The 11,304-nt window shown below is 53.8% G+C and overlaps 1 protein-coding gene across 9 annotated transcripts in view; it reads right to left on the minus strand.

Moving 5' to 3' along the window:
- Window positions 1–10,322, minus strand: part of PRRC2B (proline rich coiled-coil 2B) — an 87,781-nt gene extending 77,459 nt beyond the window's left edge. For 8 of the 9 annotated variants that reach the window (XM_045771272.2, XM_087869244.1, XM_045771275.2 and 5 more), the window contains exon 1: window positions 10,074–10,322. The gene's annotated coding sequence lies outside the window, so the exon portion shown is untranslated. The remainder of the gene's footprint in view (window positions 1–10,073) is intronic. The other variant, XM_045771277.2, reaches the window with a different exon arrangement.
- Between the last annotated feature and the right edge of the window lie 982 nt (window positions 10,323–11,304).

Genomic DNA, 11,304 nt, shown 5'->3' on the forward strand with positions numbered 1-11,304 from the left:
TCTCCTGTTTTTCCAGCGGTCACTTCTGATTTAAAATTCATATGCATAGTTAAAGCATTCCCATTAGCGGAAAATAAAACTGTTCTCCAGACAGCACTCATCTCTTGATCTGAAAAAGGGATAGTTAGGGCAGGACGAGATGACTCATTTTCTACTCCGTGCACTTCTGGAGTGTTTGGGTTTTTGTAACAAGCCTGTATGGTTACATACACTGTATTAAGGTCCAGGTAAACTGCGCAATACAGAATTGATGCTTTACACTGTTTCTGAGCCGACTAGGGGCCAGGGTCACAGCAAACACTCTAAGACAGGTTTCATCCCCATCTGGCAGGAAACAGAGGCTCAAAGGGGTGAACAGCACTTGACGCTCCTACAGCAAGTCCATGTAAGTGATGCCCGAGGCCCAGTCAGGGGGAGCCAGGGTCGTAGGCCGGCAAGCGGCGGAGCCTCCCTTGCACCCATCAACCACGTGAACACACCTGTCTTTACTCCTCAAGACACTTACCTGCAACTCTCCCAGAATGGCAGAGACTCAGCACAGGGCGGCAGCAAGTTACGTAATGCCCCAGCAAGGTGCTGTTTACCTGGGACAAGGAGAAGTGTGGCCGACGGTGCTCCGATGCACCTGTCCCTCAGGGAGGCCCTGGGTTAAGGGGTCTGAGCTCCTGGAGGTGACGGCGGGGCTATCTGGGTCTAAGTCTTCTGCACACAGCACAGGGCTTAGCACACTATTAGAAACACGGACATCTAGTAAACAAGTGAGCCCCAAGTGTACAAGCCTGCCTACTCCAAACCCCCAGGCCCTTGGCTAGCGCAGCATCCAGGAACCATTAATAGCTACTGTTTACTGAGAGCCTGCTTGCCTACTGCCAGGTACCTTATAAACACTTCGGCGAACGGCGCACTGAATCCTTCCCCCGTGCTGGGAGGAAGGCGCTACTACCACATTTTGCAGACAAGGAGCACAGAGACCCTGAAAGATGAAATAACCTTGGATCACCCAGCTCGCAAGCGGCTGAACGAAGGCAGTGGACGTCAAAGCCAAGAGCTACTCTCCATCAGGAAAGGAGCGGGAGGGGGCAAGGCCCAACTCTGCCGGTGACTTCTCCCAGGCCAAGCTAACCCTCCGGGGCCAGAAGAGGGCCCTCCCCAACTGAACCTCCACCGGGCACTCTCTCTCCCCGCAGCACAAATCCGTCCCCACCTGGCCTGATGAAACAGCACGCAGGCATTTCCAGGGGTTCCACCTCTGCGGCCACTTCCCCCAGCAGGGGTGATTTCCTGGAATAACCAGATGGGGAAAGACAGGGCCTAGAGGCCAAGCGGTTGAGTAGGCTGAGTGGCTGAGCGTATCTGCACAACGGCTGTGATCAGGAAATGCAACAGAGGGCTGGCCCCCAAATAAGCTCCCCACAGTAGGAAATACGAACAGCAACAAAATCACCACGGACTGCAAAACGGGAGCCTCGGAACCCTCCAGAGACGCTAGGCTCCAGTGTGTAAAGGCTGGAAGAAAACACCTGTGCCAAGAGGCTACCTGGGCCTCTCTCCACAACCCCCTCCTGGCCTTCCCCCGGGGAGATGCCCAGAGCACCTCCTGCCGTGGCCACGGCCCCTCAAGGCCACAGTGACTGCTGCTTCCATTACAAAACCCAAGATCCCACGCGGGCTGCAGCAAGCCCGAAACACAAAGTGCCTTTGACCTGGGCAACCAGCTCATCCAAAATAATGCAGAAAAGCTACTCACTTAGTAAAGTCCACGGTCCAGAAACACCCACTCTCGTGTACTATTGTTCATACACTGACACAGTTTTTTGAAGAGTTCTTTAGCAGAACTCTTACCAAAACGCTATCCAAGCGGAGGAGTCCAAGGGGCAGACACTCAGACGCTAGTCGGTACAAATTATGTATTTCTCAAGAAAAATCTGGCAGAATTTTACCAAAATTGTGTAATATCCAACAATTAGGAACAGCCCAAATGCCCACCAATAGGGAAGAGGTGAAATCAAGGATATCACAAAATACCCCCTTCAATTGCTACAGATGACGTCACCGACCCAAGGAGCACACCAGCGCAGAGGGAAGTGCACTTCAGGGATACGAATGCCTGTGTGGGGATAATACATCGCCCTTTTTTTTTTCTGGAAGGACGGACAAGAAACTTCTCATAGTGCTTTCTCTGCAGAGAGACTGCAGAAGAGCCCTTATGCCTTTTAATACAGCTTAAATTTTCTAACTACTTTTTTAAAAAAGTCAACTGGAAATATCTGGGCCGTGGAATTATAAACTATTTTGGGTTTTTTTCCTTCATATTCTTCATACACTTGTAGATTTTTTAAAACTTAATAAACGGTATTTTAAAAAACATTGAAAGTGTGATAGATCTGTATATGTTAATACGAAAAAACTCTGACACATTTAAAAATGCAATGTTGTGGTAAAGAAAAAGAAGTGTGATCCCATGTTGTGTTCGGAAAGCCTACCTACAAAGGGCCATATTTACACGCGCATCCAGAGTCTGAGAGGAAAACACGCCGAACCACAAATAGTAGTTACCGCCTGGGAAGCTGGAGGGAAGAGCTTTCGTTTTTCTTCATACACTTGCTCTTTCTTTTCTTTAATGAGTATGTATACTTTTGCAATTAATTTTATATCAGAAAAAAAAAATTCCACTCTCTGCTCGAGGAGGACAAGGTCTCCACTGTCCCCAGCTACTTGCGAACACTCGGCCCATTCACCCCCGCGGCAGGTCAGCCAGGCGGCAGCGGCGGGACCCCTCCCAGGCGGGCCTGCGTTTCTGTACGGCCTGGGACAGAGCAGTTCTTGAAGCTCTGAACTGTGTGTAAACAACACCTGCCAAAAAAAGCTCTGGAAGACACAAAGGAGCCGTGGAGAGAGCGGCGGGGATGACCTCCTTTTTCCAGTTGGTCCTGCAGCAATGCAACCCATCATTCTACACAAAGATACGATCTCGAAGGACGGTGGGAGAGTCGCCTCTGGCTTCCCAGGGCCGAAGTCCTACCTGCCCTCCCCGGGGCTGGCGACCAGCCACAGCCAAGTACTCACAGAACAGGTTCCCATCCGAAGCGCTCTGGCAAGCAAGCTGACCCACAAGCTTTCTACCGTGGCCACACATTTCTGATTTCAACTTAGAAACCCATTTTTAATACTCCAGGGCTTGGTATACTGTTTTCAATGGATACTTCCTTCTGTCTTTAAGGTTTGTTTTTTTTTTAAGACTTTTTATTTATTTGACAGAGAGAGGCAGTGAGAGAGGGAACACAAGCAGGGGGAGTGGGAGAGGAAGAAGCAGGCTTCCCGCTGAGCAGGGAGGCCGATGTGGGGCTCAATCCCAGGACCCTGGGATCATGACCCTGAGCCAAAGGTAGACGCTTAATGACTGAGCCACCCCGGTGCCCCCTCTTTTTTTTTTATATATATTTTTTTAAAGCAATCTCGACACCCAACATGGGGCCTGAACTCACAACCCTGAGATCAAGAATCACATGGTCCACAAACTGAGTCAGCCAGGTGCCCCAATGGGTGCTGACTTCAAGTCTGCTACACTTCCCAGAATGCTTTCCCTTTCTAGCCCACGCCCACGCTGAGCTGGCCATGACACCTCGGCACACTTCCACGGGAGCCTCCTCTGTGGCTCCGCCACTCCTTCTGCACGTGGGCACCCTCCTGTCACAGACATCAAGCGCAGGGGGGACCAGGAAGCAACAGAATTCTGCTTCAAGGCCCGCACTCCCTCCCTCGCTCCACGGGGGAAACTGTGCCAGTCAACAAACAAGGGCAAGAGTGCATTTGTAAGTTGTCACCCATTGACAGATGAATGGATAAACACAACGTGATGTATGGAATGGAATACGGACTATTATTCAGCCATAAAAAGGAATGGAGTTCTAACACCCACTGCAGCGTGGATAACTTTGAAAACATTATGCTAAGTGAAATAAGCCAGACACAAAAGGGCAAATGCTACGTGATTCAACTTATACATAGACAGACAGACAGACAGCAGACGGTGGCTGCCAGGGGCTGAGGGAAGGGCAATGAGGGGTCAGTGTTTAATGAACAGAGTTTCAGTTTGGGAAGGCGATAAATTTCTGGAGATGGATGGCGATTGCACACTTGAATGTACTTAAGGCCACTGAATTTGTACACTTAAAAAAAATGGTTCAAATGATAAACCTCAGGGGCGCCTGGCGGCTCAGCTGGTTAAGCGTCTGCCTTCGGCTCAGGTCACGATCCCAGGGTCCTGGGATCGAGTCCTGCATCAGGCTCTCTGCTCAGCGGGGGAGCCTGCTTCTTCCTCTGCCTGCCGCTCCCCCTGCTTGTGCATGCTAGCTCTCTCTGACAAAATCTTAAAAAAAGATAAACCTTACGTATATTTTACCACAATAAAATATTGTTTTAAAAAAGCACATTTAAAGTTGTGAAAAGGGGGCACCTGGGTGGCTCAGCCGGTTGAGCGTCTGACTCTCGCTTTCCGCCCAGGTCATGATCTCAGGGGAGTGGGACCGAGCCCTGCGATGGGCTCTGCGCTGGGTGCAGGCGGAGTCTGCTTCAGATTCTCTCTCCCTCTCTGTCCCACTCACTCTCTACCTCTCTCTCCAATAAATAAATAAGATCTAAAGCTATGAAAAGAACTACAAAGAAAAGCAATAGAGGCGAGGAAAGAATCATGGGAGGGTGATGACAAAGGCAGGTTGAGAAGTTCCCAAAGGCCTCTGCAAGGAGGTGCTTGCCTTCTCCCCAGCGGACCGTGAGCTCCTGAGGAACGCAAGTGTGGCATTCACATCTCTACGTCCCCAGAACAGTAAATGTTTTAAGTCAAGACACTTGTTCAGACTCAACCCCGTGAATGGCTTAAGACCCCAAGCCTCACTCAGCAGAGGGCTTAATCAGGACCGAGATACTCAGAACTTAGCGGCCCAGGTAGGAAAGCCACCTTAGAGTCAGGCTGGAGTCAAAAGTGACAAGGGCTGGGGCGCCTGGGTGGCACAGCGGTTAAGCGTCTGCCTTCGGCTCGGGCGTGATCCCAGCGTTATGGGATCGAGCCCCACATCAGGCTCCTCCGCTGTGAGCCTGCTTCTTCCTCTCCCACTCCCCCTAGTTGTGTTCCCTCTCTCGCTGGCTGTCTCTATCTCTGTCGGATAAATAAATAAAATCTTAAAAAAAAACCCTTATAAAAAAAAAGTGACAAGGGCTGAAGGCGAAAACCCATACTGTGCCAAACAGAACTGAAGAAGGAGCCTGTGATTTCTCTGCTCTGCAAATGCCACTTACGGGAAATAATCAGCAACATACGCCAAGATGTACGTGCAAGGATGTGCCCTAAAAATGTGTATAAGAAGGAAAAGTGGGTGACAACAATTTAAATGTCTAGTAACAGAGGACTAAATAAATCATGGCATATCCACATAAAGCAGTTACACAACTATTAGAATATGTTTTGGGGGCACCAGGCTGCCTCAGTCAGTAGAGCACGCAACTCTTGATCTCGGAGGTCCTGAGTTCAAGCCCCATGTTGGGCACAGAGTTTCCTTAAAACTAATCGTAATAAAATCAAACAAAAATATGTTTTCAATAACTTAGAAAAATACACTATAATGTTAAGAACTATAAACGGTGAACGGTATATATAGTATTTTTCTAATTTTGGAAAAAAGCACATACTCGAAGGAAATACACCAGCTTTCACGGTAGTTCTCTTTGGATGGTGAGGTTCCAGGTTATTTGTATTTATATTTTTTCTCTCTATTCTTTTCAGTATTTTCCCATTTTTTCCCAGTAAAAATGTTACTTTTATGAATAGGGAAAACTGTACTTAAAGGGTCTTGCACAGTGCCCGGCAGGGAGTATGTGCTAGAGGAGCAGCTGCTGCCCGACGGTGACTTCGCAAATCAATAAATACTGGGGCGCCTGGGTGGCTCCGGTGGGTGGGTGTCTGCCTTGGGCTCGGGTGATCCCAGTGTCCTGGGACGGAGCCCCGCATGGGGAGCCTGCTTCTCTCTCCTCCTCTGCCTACTGCTCCCCCTGCTTGTACTCTCTCTGTCAAAGAAATAAATGATATTTATTAAGAAATAAATCAATAAATACTGCTTTCGCAACACCACCAAGAGGAAAAGGCCGATGGTTCCCATGGAGAGGAGGAAGGAAGGATACAGGGCAGAGCTACAAAACCAGCTGCCAGAGGTGGGAGCGGAAGGAAGTACTCTCAGAGAGAAAGTGAAGGACCGCCAGCAACTTAAGATAGACCTCACTCTGCCCCCCAGATCCCTCCTGCCACAGGCAGAGCCCCACAAGCCCGCGCTGCTGCCGGCAGCTCCGGGAGAGCAAGCCGGCCCTCCGCTCCGGCCCAGTGGGAAAAAAAAAAAAAAGAACAAGTACAGCTAACAACACTCGACCAAGACTTCTGGCTCAAGTCACCAAGGCAAGCGCCCCTCCCAGTGCAGAGATCTCCCACACGCCAGCCACAGACAGAAACAATGATCTGTACCATCGACAGCAGAGCTGGGGTCTTGGCGCTCCCAGGTGAGGAGGCCTGCTCCCAATGGCACCTTTTAAGCCGAAAAGCTTGTCATAAACAATTTAATTTCATCAGAAATCTCACCGTCTTTCTCATCTCTCTCTCTCTCCTGAGCACCACAGGCAATGCCTTTCTTTCTTTGTCCAAATGACAGACCAAAGGTTCCTAAGGCTATATATACAAGGCCCAGAAAAGACGGGACTTTCTTAAGTAAGAAATTGAGTTATGACTTGAAAAGCAGACGGTCTAGTTAGCCCTGACCAAGACAGGAGATTCAGGGCACAAAGCCCAACAGCTCTCTGCTGGACATTTTATTTTTCAAGGGGAGTGCACTGCTTTAAAATCCAGTGTAGACAGGCCCTATTTATTACCTGCCTGCCCATAACAAGATACATACGCTTGACAGGAGAGAAGCGTCATTATCAAATTTAAAAATACACGGACTAGCCCACCTGGCCTATTCTGGTTTGAAACAAAAACCAACATAGAAATGATCAATCTTACATGGTAGAATAATGAGACATATAACCAGCATACAGCCATTAGCAACATGAGTCAGTACTTTGTGCAAACCAAAAAAAAAAAAAAAATCTTTAAAGTACAATAAAATAATCCTTTGCAAAAAAAAAAAGAGAACTGAAATTTAAACGTGGATGGGGGATGGTGAACAGGCATAACAAAAATCCCTCGGCCAGGCCAGGCAAGCAGACCGTGCTGGAACTAGTTCTGACTTGCCATTCCTGAAATTCCACTCTCCCAGGGTTTTCTGGCTCTCCCTTCCCCAGGCTCTTTTACCCATTTGGGCTCCAAGGAGACTGAAGGGGACCCAGGCCACGGTAAGCAGCCCCCCCCCCACACACACACACAGGGGCTGAAACAGGGCCCCTTCCTGCATCCTTGGAAAACTGAAAATTCACAGGTAAACCAAAAGCTTGCTGGGAAGGGCAGTGTATTCATCTCCTTCCCTAACACCAACTAATAAACAGTCCAGCGCCAGAGCTGGCCAGAATGAAATCAGATAGAGAAGGGCCAAGAGGCAGGAAGCTGGGAAAACTGAAAAGGGGTGACATGGCCCGGCTGAGACACGGCCCAGCTAAGGGTGACATGGCCCAGTGGGCCCGGAGGAGGTTCCAAGGAGGTTTAAAAAAAACAGAATACAACAAAACCAAGATGGTTGTGGGAATGTCAACATGTACCAAAGCAAATGCCCAGGAGACTGCAGAACCACTATGAGCCCAAGCAGAGTGTCTCCAGGGCCATTTACAAACAAGCTACAGGTGTGGCCCGGAGCTAACCTGGGTCTCAGCCCTCACCTGTGACCAGGACTGGGGTCAGTTTCCCCTGTACTAGCCTCAGTCCTCCTATGCTCCCCAATAAACACCCTGAGCAGCTTAGCTCTTCTAGGCCATTCTAGTGCTTCCAGGCATTGAACAGTAGCCGTGATATGAAAATATTAGCTACAGATAGAATTTGGGGATGGGGAAGTCACGGGGCCATCAGCCAGGAGAACAGGAGAAAAAGAACTAGGCAACCAACAAAAACCACATACATTTTCATCACCCTCCCATGGACAGAAGCATTTTGCTACGAACAGAATGTGAGGCTCACAAGAGCCCACAACAGATACCCAAGGCAAAGAATTAATTATTCCCATTTTACGGATGCAGGAGTTGCGGCTCAGGGACACGCATAAGGTAACGCGACGAAGACCAGAATCCAGGCTCCAAGAGACACTTGCCCGAACAAGCACAGGCTCCCCAAGTGATAATTTGCCATTCCCAGAGGAAAGCAGTCATCCTCAAAAGGCAGGAGTCCCCAGCCTCAGCTTGTTGTTCTCAGTTTCTCCCAGCCTTCTAGATCTGCCTTAAACCAAGCTGGAGATCTGCTGTGGAAGGGGCACACACCCCAGACCCAAGGACGGTGACTTATTACCACACAATGCAATTCCTGAGGGGCTCCAAAGGCTCCTCTCTCCCATCCTTGTCTCCCCACAGAGGCTCAGCACTGAATAAATAAGGGCCCAGAGACGTTCCGTGGGTTGGGTGCCTTAGCCCCAGGACCTGTGGCATCCACCGGCTGGATCAGGTCAGCCCGACGGGTGACATCGCAGTGGCTCGATTCCATCCCAGGGCTTGATGGCAGGTACAGAAACAGCAGTAGGAGAAACAACTATTACACACTGTGTGCCAGGTTCTTCTAGGTGTTTCACCATCGCCCTGACCCGACAAGGCGGGGAATGCACTATTTATGCCAGCGAAGGCTCTCTGAACCCTAGGTTTGTCTGGCAGAAGCAGGATTTGCACCCCAAAGCCTGGGCCTCCCCAGTCCCTTCCACCACACAGCACTGTGACAGACAGGGCTGGAAGGCTGCAGATGGAGACCACGCTACGACTTCAAACGGATGGGTACAAAAACCATACTGGATAATGTATAAAGCCACATAAAATGCACACAAAATCTGAAGGGGGGGGAAATCTCAGGACTAATTTAACAATCCTGGAAACCAAAGGCTTCTAAAGGTTTTCGCCCTGGCAGCCATTTAACAAATGACACAGTGGCGAGAGCCTCCCCAGCCCCCGTTCTCCCCACTTCCTCCAAGCTAACCATTCCCCTGAAAAACACCTCCTCTCCCTGCCTAAAGGTGGGCTCGGACCTCCCACGATATTTAGAAAGCGAGGAAGAAAAGAGAAAACCGCCTTCCAATTTTGTGTAGGCAAATCCACTCCAGAGGCCCACGATTTCAATAGTGCTGTTTCTGACTTAGGAGCAGGGGGCAAAAAAGAAAAAAAGAAGGGAGGGGAAAAAAAACCCCATCGGGCAGGCCCCGAGCAGCGACATCCTGTTTATTATTAAACATTTCTCAGTAACAGAGCATTAAGTATTTCGAAAATAACCCTGTCGCTCGCACACGGAAACCGCGGCCGTCGGCGGCTGCGAGCCCCGTGCCCCTGAACGCCAAGTCCGCGGGCCCGCGGGGGACACCGCCGCGCCCCCCGCCGCCCCCTAGCCCTGCGGCCGGGGGTCGCCCCGACCCCGGGATTCCCGCCCGGGGTGGTGCCCGGCAGGTCGGCCCGGGGGAGGAGGGGGGTGGGGCGGGGGGCGCGGGAAGGCCGCCCCGGCTACTTCCAGAGCAGCGGGGCGCTCCGGACCGCCGGCCTGGGCGGGCGGGGGGCGGCCCCCGGGACGCGGCGGCCCCCGCGCCCCCGCACCCCCGGCCCCGCCGCCCGCCCAGGCCGCGCGGCGCCGCACAACAATGGCGAGCCCGGGCCCGGCCGCCCGCCGCCCCCAGGCCGCCCCGCCCGGCCCCGCGGCCCCGGCCTAGCCGGCGGGCCCACGACGACGGCGCGCTCGCGGACGGCGGGCGGAAGGCGGGCGGCAGGCGGGCGGCCGGGCCCCGGGCTCGCCGCTGTCAGTCAGCCGCCGCCGAGACAAAGCCCGGCCGGGCCGCGCCGCCGCGCCGCCTCCATCTTAGCGCCCGACCGCCGCCCCGGCCCCGGCCCGGCCCGCCCCGCGCCGCCCCGCCGCCCCGGCCCACCTGGTCTGGTTCCGCGGGCGCGACTGGGCCGGGCGATGGCGGTCGGGCGGCGGTCGGGCGCGGAGGCGGCGGGATGGCGGCGGATTGCGAGGCTGCGGCGCGGCTGTTCGCTCGCTCGCTCCCTCCCTCCCGGGCTCGCTCGTCGCTCGCTCGCTCGCTGGAGCCTCGGAGCCTGTGTCTCGCCGCTCGCCTCCCTCTCGCGCTCGGCTCCCCGCCCCCCGCCTGCCGCCGCCCCCGCCTCCTCCGGCCTCCTCCTCCCGCCGCCGCCCGCAGCCGCGCCTCGGCCCGCGCAGCGCCCCCTGCGGCGCCACCCGGCCTGAGGGGGGCAGGGGGCCCCGGGAGGGGAGGGGCCGGGCAGCGGGCGGGGGGGGGGGGAGGGGCACAGGAGAAAGAGGGGCTGGGGTCCCGGGGAAGCTGAGGGGGAGGGGCACGGGAGAAGGGGGGACTGGGGTCCCGGCCGGGGCGGGGCCGGGCAGCGGGGGGGAGGGGCACGAGAGAAGTGGGGGCTGGGGTCCTGAGGAGACGTGGGGGGAGGGGCACGGGGGAAGGAAGGGCTGGGGTCCCGGGAGGGGCGGGGCCGGGCAGCGGCGGGGAGGGGCACGAGAGAAGTGGGGGCTGGGGTCCCTGGGAGACAGCGGGGGAGGAGGGAGCGGCACCGGAGAAAGGGGGCTGAGGTCCCAGGGAGACCCAAGGGAAAAGGTAGAGAGAAGGGAGGCTGGGGTTCCGGGGAGGGGAAGGGGGCCGAGGGGGTTGGGAAAAGGCTGGAACTGGGGCTGGGGAGACTAGGGGAGGGAGCCGGGAGAAGGGGGTCTGGGCAGCGGGCGGAACTTGGGACTGGGGCCCGGAAAAGGGGCCCAGGGAGAGAAGGGGAAGGGGTCCTTGGGAAGGGGAAAAGGAGGAGGCCCCGGGGAGGGGGTTGGGGCGAGACAGGGGATGAGTGGTCCGGAAGAAGGGGGGGCTGGGCTAGAGAGGGCCTGGGGCGGTGAGGCCCAGACGGCAGGAGGTTTGGGAAGGGAGGGGGCGCGAGCCCGGATCCCCGCCCCCTCCCCTTCCAGAACTGCAGCGCCTCCTGACAGACAGTGAGCCCGGATTTTGTTATGTGATGTACACACGGAGAGGAAACAGAAACAATACATTGTTAACTCGAAAGCAAGGTTGTTGCACAATATAGATACTTCATCCGTTTTTGTAAAATGAAAAATAATAAACCAATCATCTTTGGTGTTTGTGT

Source organism: Ursus americanus, chromosome 18 (assembly GCF_024610735.1).
Source record: "Ursus americanus isolate L20-20 chromosome 18, mUrsAme1.1.p, whole genome shotgun sequence".
NCBI lineage: Eukaryota > Metazoa > Chordata > Mammalia > Carnivora > Ursidae > Ursus > Ursus americanus.